Source organism: Vulpes vulpes, chromosome 3 (assembly GCF_048418805.1).
Source record: "Vulpes vulpes isolate BD-2025 chromosome 3, VulVul3, whole genome shotgun sequence".
Classification (NCBI taxonomy): Eukaryota; Metazoa; Chordata; class Mammalia; order Carnivora; family Canidae; genus Vulpes; species Vulpes vulpes.
The window spans coordinates 127,476,242-127,485,079 of NC_132782.1; the positions used below are offsets into that span (position 1 = coordinate 127,476,242).

General features: G+C 38.2%; 1 pseudogene; it reads left to right on the forward strand.

The window, feature by feature from the left end:
* The first annotated feature begins 6,866 nt into the window (after positions 1-6,866).
* Positions 6,867-7,320, forward strand: LOC112918388 (nucleoside diphosphate kinase A pseudogene; annotated as a pseudogene).
* The last annotated feature ends 1,518 nt before the right edge of the window (positions 7,321-8,838 follow it).

The following is an 8,838-nucleotide window of genomic DNA, read 5'->3' on the forward strand; positions in this document are numbered from 1 at the left end:
TGTTACAGAGGAAAAAATGAGGCCTGGAAATCCAAAATATTGTGTCAAAATCCCACAGTTATTGAGGGATGCAAATCTGGCTGACTCAAAGCTTATGTTCTTCACCATATATTATGATGCCTTCATGCCTTCAGACAGTTATCCAAATTGGAATTACATAATGACATGAGGAGTAAATGACTTTTTTTTTAAGATTTTATTTTTTATTTTATTCATAGACACAGAGAGAGAGGCAGAGACACAGACAGAGGGAGAAGCAGGCTCCATGCAGGGAGCCCGATGTGGGACTCCATCCTGGATCTCCAGGATCACACCCCAGGCTGCAAGCGGCGCCAAACCACTGCACCACCGGGGCTGCCCAGTAAATTACTTTTAAACACTTAAAGCAACTAATATTCATGAAACAGACCACTCCACATGTTTTTACCAAAAAAGTTACTTCATGTGAAGAATAACCACACAATCCTCAAACTGGATAACTGGATTCTTTCAAGATGTACTTACTGAACTCCTATTATCTATCCTGCAGATACTGCTTTAGGAACTGCCTTCAAAGATTTTTTTCAATGAATCAGGGAAAATATACATGCAAAATTAGGTTAAAAAGTTTCCTAGAGTCATGGACAGTATTACAGAGTTACGTACATGATACATATTAGGGACTAGAGAGCTGTGTAGGGAGAGCACCGAGAGGGCTAGAATTCATTCTCTTAGATGTGTAAGCTATCAAATTAAATATGTATTAAAGGGAATTTTTATTAGTAATGATCATTTGTGAATGTATTCTTTGGAGAATTTGTGAGAGAGATCTATATGAATATGTGAAGCAACTGTATGTCCTCATAGCCATCAGCTGCCCAGTTGTCCAAAACAAGTTTGTGCGTGATGAGAACTAACCCACCTACCTCCACGCATAGATTGTATACTGAGGTTGGAAATTACTCATCCCTTGCACATATATATAATTTATTGTTGATATTAGCATGACTCACTCTTCTGTTGTCTTCATTAGTAAAACTTTACCTTTCTGGAACACTCTAGCTCAGGTAAATAGCTTGATTGTTATAGAAACTTCTGGAAATGCCCACCAACTTTTCCTTGGAAAACATCAATAGTGTGTGCCTTAAGAGTCTTTGAGTTCCTTCCTTCAAAAATTTTCACCTTGGTGTTTCCACCAATCCTGGATGATTGTATGGGGATCCTTATTCGACCCTATCAAGTCCCCACACTGAAACACATTTTAAACCAAAGTTTCAGCTCTCAATAAACTCAAATCTTGCTTTCTTCCTCTAGACACTATCCAATTTCTATTGAGAGGCTATTCTCTCTTACTTCAGTAAACAATTACTAAAGGATAAACTGAGTCATATTAAAATTCTTAAGGATTTATTTGAGCAAAAAATAATTCAAATCAGGCAGTGATCAAACGAGAAGTAGTTAGCAATGCTCCACCAACAGTAGTTAAAGGCAAGACTTTTATAGAGAAAGGGTAGAAGTAAAGGAAGGAAATTATTTGATAGCCTATGTCTTAAGTCATTGCATTATTTGGGAAAGTCTAGTTGACTGTTTGTGATTGACTGTCCTTAGGATTTGATTTCTTGTCCTTGAGGCACTTACAGGCTTTGGTTTTTGGTTTGCTTACAAAGGCTATTAAGGCCTTAAAGCCACCTCAGTGTAATGACCTTCTTTTCTAATTAATTTACCATAATAAACTGAATTTTACCTCAACAGTTTCTGCTAGACTGGTGATATTTGGGAAGCTAGCATTTAAAAATAATAGTGAACAAAGAAAAAGGGATGAGTCTGAAGAGGAAATAACAATTTTAGTTTTTAACACACTGAAATTTAGGAGTCTGAGAAATAAAAAAGGTAGAGAAATCTGTAACTGCAGTGAAAGGGAGCTTAAGAAAAGGATGTGAACAGAAGTTCTGGGGTCATTGCCGAGAACACTCAAGGATCTGGGCAGAAGGTTGAGGAGGTGAAGCAGAGAACCCCCCAAAAGGAGACTGAGAAGTAAAAGGATGGAGGAAAAAATCAAGAAAGTAAGCTATCATGACATCCAATGGTAGAGAGTTTTTCAAAAAGTAAACAGGAGACCACAAGGTTAAATATTTCAGAAAGGGCACACACACACACACACACACACACACACTAAATGTGGTGGGATTTACCACAGAGAATCCTCCAAAAGAAAAGCTAATTCAAAATCCAATTAATTATGAAATGACCTTAAACTCTTCAAGCCAATTTTATTGCATTGCAACGCATTGCAATGTATATCATCCACTTTGAGGCACAGAATTCTGACTTTTCAGGAAAGAGTGAGCCCTAGCTGATAAAGAATAAAGTGGCTTTCGTAAAAATAAACAAACAAGAAATGTTGTCACCTAAATTATATGATGAGAAGGATGGCTTAGTTTTAAATTTTTTTTAAGTCAACATCAGTTTTCCTGGAGCTGTTTAATTATCAACCTTGTTCCACTGTATTACCTTAATCCCTGATCGAAATGAGACAACAATATGCTTTTTTCTGGTCATTTCATAATCATTCATTAAAACACTGGGATCATTTATGCAAGCTAAATTCTCATTCCCAATCTCCCAAAAGACTATGTGGCATATATATCCCTGGCTGCTAAACAAAAGCTTTTCTCTTAAAGTCACTTAACTTTCTCTGGTTTTGTTTTTAAGCAAAGGGATTTATCAAGTTCTGGGCTTTGTTTTGCTTTTGAAACTTAAGCTACTTCATCAGCTTTAGATATACTCGATTTGTTTTTCAGCCAAAGCTTCCTAGAGAGGCAAGACAAGTGACTGATTTGCCACCTATGACCAAGCAAGTTGTGGGTTCCTTAGTTTTTTTCTCCTTCCCTGGATGGGCAAACATAAAGCACCGACATGGATTTAAAAGTTAGATCACTTGGAGTACCTGGGTGGTTTAGTCAGTTGAGTGTCCAACTCTTGATTTCAACTCAAGTGAGTTCAAGCCCTGTATTGGGCTCCATGCTGGGTGTGCAGGCTCCTTAAAAAAAATTAATTAAAAAAATAAATAAAAACTAAAAGATCATTTAATGGTGCTGGCATTATGTTGACACTGCTTAATTTACTGACCTTAGGAAATAATTTTGACATCATACCAAATCATCTTTAGGATTCCTGGAGCATCAAGACTTGTTTAGATGTAAATTGAACCCAATGACAACTATTCATAAACCACCTAGGACATCTAGGAGCATTCAGGAGTGTTTGATGAAAGAAAAACAATCTAATGAATCATTTTTTTAAAAGATACTTTTTTTTAGTTTGAGAGAGAGAAAACATGAACGGGGTGGGGTGGGGGAGAGGCAAGGGGAGAAGGAGAAACAGACTCCCTGCTGAGCAGAGAACCTGACCTGGGGCTGGATCCTGGGACCCCAAGATCATGACCTGAGGCAAAGGCAGATGCTTACCCAAATGAGCCACTCAGGCACCCTTCTAACCAATTATTAAAAATCATTATTGCCATGGAGAAAAATGTTAAGTATATACCTTGAAAAATAAAGATCGCCAAAATCAATCGAGGAATAATCTAATGAGTATTTTTGTCCATTCACTAGGTGCAAAACCTTGTACCAGCTGGTTGGGAAGGGAGATGGGAGGGTAGAAAAGTGCTATATAAGGCTGCTTCTCTCCTGGGAAAGTTTAGAATTGGAGGCATCTGGGACAACTGTGAGTTTGGAGCATGATGCTAGGTTATCATTAATATGATTTCTTTTACAATGCATCTTAAAATTCCTATGTATAATACCACCTGCATGCGTACATATACGTACCTAAAATACATACACTAGAGACCAAGAGTCCCATGGGAATAGATTAGGTGCTCCATTCACCTTCGTGTCCAAAGTGCTAATCCCAGGGCCTGGCACCAAATAATTGCTTAAAACGAGTTTCTTGTAGGAATAAATGATTGCATGAATCCATTTGTGCTGTTATTATGGTTGTTATGGTAGAAATAGAAAAGATATTCAGGACAGTTAAGGAATTGATTATCAATTGCCTCCAGGAGGGTAGTAGAGACCAGTATCTATAAATCCACATCGCTGTTTTTTCTTCAGGATCATTGTTTTTTCCATGCTAAGAACATGTTGACTCTAAGGCTGCTAATAATAACATTCTCCTCCCATAAAATTATCCTTCCCGTTTAGACTCTGTTTGTATTTTACACTCCAGAAGTTGTCAGTAGAGTTGCTACTAAGTAGCCTTATTTGAGGGCATTTTTAGGCTGTATAAGATGGTCCCACTTTCAAAGCGCCGAGAGCTATTTCTGCTGAGGTGTTAAGTCACAGAACAAGACTGTGAACACTTTTTAGAAGTCATTACACTAAAAAAAAAAACCATGATTTTTAATAGCACAGTGGTGTTTAGGTTTATACTTGCCTTCTACTTTCACTTTTAAGTACAAACAAAACCAATATAAGGCAGGGGGAGGCTCTAGTCAGATACCTGGAATCCAGTCAAGACCAGGCTTTTCCTCTCCACCCTGTGTGACCTTCCTAAGTTGCTTAACATGTTTCTTCAGCTGTAAAATAGCATAATAATACCTCCTTCATAGGATTTTTGTGAGGATTAAATAAGATAGTGTGTATTAAAGCTCATGTTTTTTTAAAAAAATATTTTATTTATTTATTCACAAAAGACAGGGGCGGGGGGCAGAGACACAGGCAGAGGGAGAAGCAGGCTCCATGCAGGAAACCCGATGTGGGACTCGATCCCAGGACTCCAGGATCAGGCGCTGAGCCAAAGGCAGGCTCTAAACCACTGAGCCACCCGGGGATCCCTTAAAGCTCATGTTTAATTACATTTACTTCATTTAACATTTTGCTGGTGCTGTGTGAGAAGTTCACTCATTTCTGAAAGTGCAGTGTGCCAATAACGTATAAAATGGGCACTAATGCCATTGTTTTAATAAAGTTAAAGTAATTAAAGTTACTTGAATCACAATATATATTTAGGTTGTAAAGGAAAGCACTCAAAACTATAGCTTTTGTGTATTACAATTATATTGAGTGGAAGGGTGTGTGTGTGTATGTGAATGTATGTGTGTGTGTGCGTTTTAATACTTTCTATATTAAAGGCCTAGAGCCTGAAAAATTGCCACAGACTTCATCAGGAGACCCTGAAATGATATTGAAATAGGCCAAACTTTGAACAATTAGCTCAAGCTCTTCATTAGCCGATGGATCTACTTCATTTGTGATTGTGATCCAAAGAGGGAAGGAAATTAGCTCACAACCAAGACAGAGAAGGAAGTGAATCCAGGGAGACCCTTCACGGAAGCCAAGAGAAGAGTTTTTAAAATTTTTCTTTTTTTTTTTTTAAGACTTTATTTATTTATTCATGAGAGACAGAGAGAGATAGAGAGAGAGGCAGAGAAACAGTAGGAAGGAGAAGCAGGTTCCATGCAGGGAGCCCGCCCTGGGACTCGATCCTGGGTGTCCAGGATTGCACCCCAGGCTGAAGGTGGTGCTAAACCACTAAGCCACCGGGGTTGCCCAGTTTTTAACAATTTTCAACATTTGGCCTGTTTCAATTTCACTGCAATGTTTTCTGATGAAATTTTTGATAATCTTTCAGACTCGATCTTCCATAAAGAGAGGGAAGATATATAACAAATTAAATAAATAAAAATTAATTAATTAAAATAAAATTAAATAAAAGAGAGGAGGACACTACCAAGTCATATGTTTTCCCACACAATGGTGTCCAATCACTGTTACGAACAAAACCAGCTGCATTTTTGGCCAATGTCTTATATGACAAGTAGTGTACAAAACATGTAATATAAAGGGTGATTACATATTCAGTCTGTCTCCATTGACTCTTCTCCTCCCACCATCATTCTTAAATCTATTTCATGCTTATTTTGTAATGCTCTCCTTTTAAAACCTATCCTGTAACTAATCTCATCCTCACTCTTCTGACCAGGAACACTGAACTGATCAGAAAAGCAGGCTTTGCTTACTATCCTCACTTTTTTGTACCCTATTCTTTATTTAATTAGGTATAATTTGGAAACCACTTCCATGTATTATTACTTCTTAGAACCACTTACTTAAAAGTGGGCATCTGGATGGCTCAGTGGGTTGAGCACCTCACTCTTGATCTCGGCTCAGGTTATGACCTCATGGCTCATAGAATCTAGGACCACATGGGGCTCTGTGCTCAGCGGGGAGTATGCTTGAAGATTCTCTCCCTCTACCCCTGCCCCATGGTCTCTCTCTCTTTCTTTCTAAAATAAATAAATAAATCTTAAAAAAACATTGATGTTCTAATTATCAAACATCTTTTTGTGCCTTTCTTCACAAATCATCCTATTTTATGTCTCACCACATTTGACACCACCTTCTTTTTTTTTGGAAAGTCCAATCTGTGGAATCAAGAATTCATGTTCCATCTTGTGGCTCCACTCTCTTCTACAACCTCAAAATTTTCTACTAGGTGGCAGCTGCTTCTCAGCAGCAACCTTTTGTCATGGAAGGAAAGTGAGAAAAAGTCTTGGTCCATTAGTTATCTCTTCGTTAATCATCTGTGCCTCAGTTTCCTCCCATTTAAATTGGGGATGACAATAGTGCTTACATCATGGGTTTGTTATGAGGACTAAATGAGTTAATTTATGTGAAGTGCTTAGAAAAGTTCGTGGCACATAGCAAGTGCTATAGAAATGCTTGCTATTATTTTGCTACTATTCACACTCCATCAAATTGGTGCATATTGGTTCTAAGTCTTATCCCAGTCTAACTTGCATCATGGTTAAACATGTACATGACAGGGCGGCCCCTGATGGAGTTGTGGCCTGAATAGTTGGAGGGCTCTCTATCCCCAGGACGATGGCCAATAGTGAGTGCGCCTTATTGCCATCAAGCCTGATGAGGTCCAGTGCAGCCTGGTAGGAGAGAGTATCAAGTGTTTTGAATAAAGGGAATTGTCTCATTGCTATGAGATTAATTCAGGCTTCGGAAGACCTTCTCAAAGAACACTACATTGACCTAAAGGACCATCATTCTTTGCCAGCCTGGTGAAATACATGCAATCAGGGACTGTGGTTCCCATGGTCTGGGAGGGGGTGAATGTGGTGAAGACAAGCTGAGTAAATCTCAGAGGACTAACCCTGTAGAATCCAAGCCTGGGACCATCCATAGGGACCTTTGCATCCATGTTGACAGGAACATTACCCATGGTAGCAATTTGGTGACGGGTAGCGATTCGGTGACTGGCTTGGGGTTTCAGCCTGAGGAGCTGGTGGATTATAAAAGCTCTGCTCAGAACTGTATCTATGAGTGACAAGAGAGCAAACCCCAGAGCTTTGCCCACTCCATTACCACTCCTTCCCATGGGCAGGGACCAGGCTCTAGCAAATCCAATTATTTTTGAGAACTCCTTTGTAACATGGAGGGGAACTCTTAGAGTTGGGAGTGCTCCCTATAAAATTTCTTGAGGACTAACACAATGTTTTATTTATGTATCTCCCACAACGCTTTGTACACTGTAGGTTGCAAGTAATGTTACTTAATTGAGTTGTTAAACTGCTTGCATTCATTAAGTTCTGCTTTCTATTTCTTCTACTTTTTATTCTTCTTGCTAAATTTTACTCTCATAGGCTCAAATATAATCATAAATTAGGGTGACATATAAAACTGCTGGTTCTTGAAAATTAAGCCCTGGAAGTATTTTAATTTTATTATGAACTGAGAAGCTGTGTCATTTTTTTTTCCTAAGAAATTAATTATACCTTTAGATGAGAGGCTATCATAGTGTGATTTCTAGATCACTGATGGCCCACAAGTGCCCTCTGAGTGGTCTTCAGGCTCATCGCTTGTAGTTTGCAGGTTTATAATAAGACACCATCTGTGCTTTTGTTGCTGCCATGACTTCATAATCTATTTACGATGGTCAATAAAATTCAAATATTACTTCAAGGGTACACCATTCATGCCATTAATTCTAAAATTTATTTTATTCTTCTGCTGAGAAAGAGAGTGGGCAGATGAGGGGGTTCGCTGGATTTTATGTACAGCAACTGACCTGCAGATTGGTCAAGTGTGGTAGCCATTCCTTCAGATAGTGTCTCAACAGGAAAGGTTGAAAACCCTTCAAGCTTTCTCAACTAATCTGTGTCATCACAAACCAAAGGTTTACTGTTGACCAGCTGCATACAATTGCATCCATCTCTTTGAATCAAAGACAGATAGAGACATTATCCATCAGTAATAGAGGACAGAAACTAAAAACTGAGTCATCTGAGGCTACAGACACATTACCAAGACTCGGTATTTTCACTTCTGTAGGACCTACTCAAATAACTCCAACTAATCCATGTTGTGCCTGGTATTATTTATTTCCCCCATTTAAATGTAAGCCTCAGTTACTCTAGAAACCAGCTTGATAATGCATAACTTCTCCATTAGGAATATTTTTATGGAGCCCATCGTTATGAATTCATTTGCTATTCACTGTAATAGCACATATCATAATGAATTCATTTAGTATTCATGGGGATAACACAAACACCATTTAGTAACTGGTTAATGAACTGAATGGGGCTCTTTATCCTTCCTGGGTTTTATAAGAAACAATGCTCATTTATTTAAATCATCAACTTCTTTTTTTCAGCTTCATTATATATATATATATATATATATATATATATATATATATATATATATACTACTTCTTCTTGTCCCCCAATGTCGAAGTTTAATGCTGAGGTAAAGGACAGCTTTCTCTGGATAAAAGGAATTCACCAACAAAGGGCCCTGAGACATGGAGATTCTGCAATTAAGTGTAATTATGTTTCAGTTC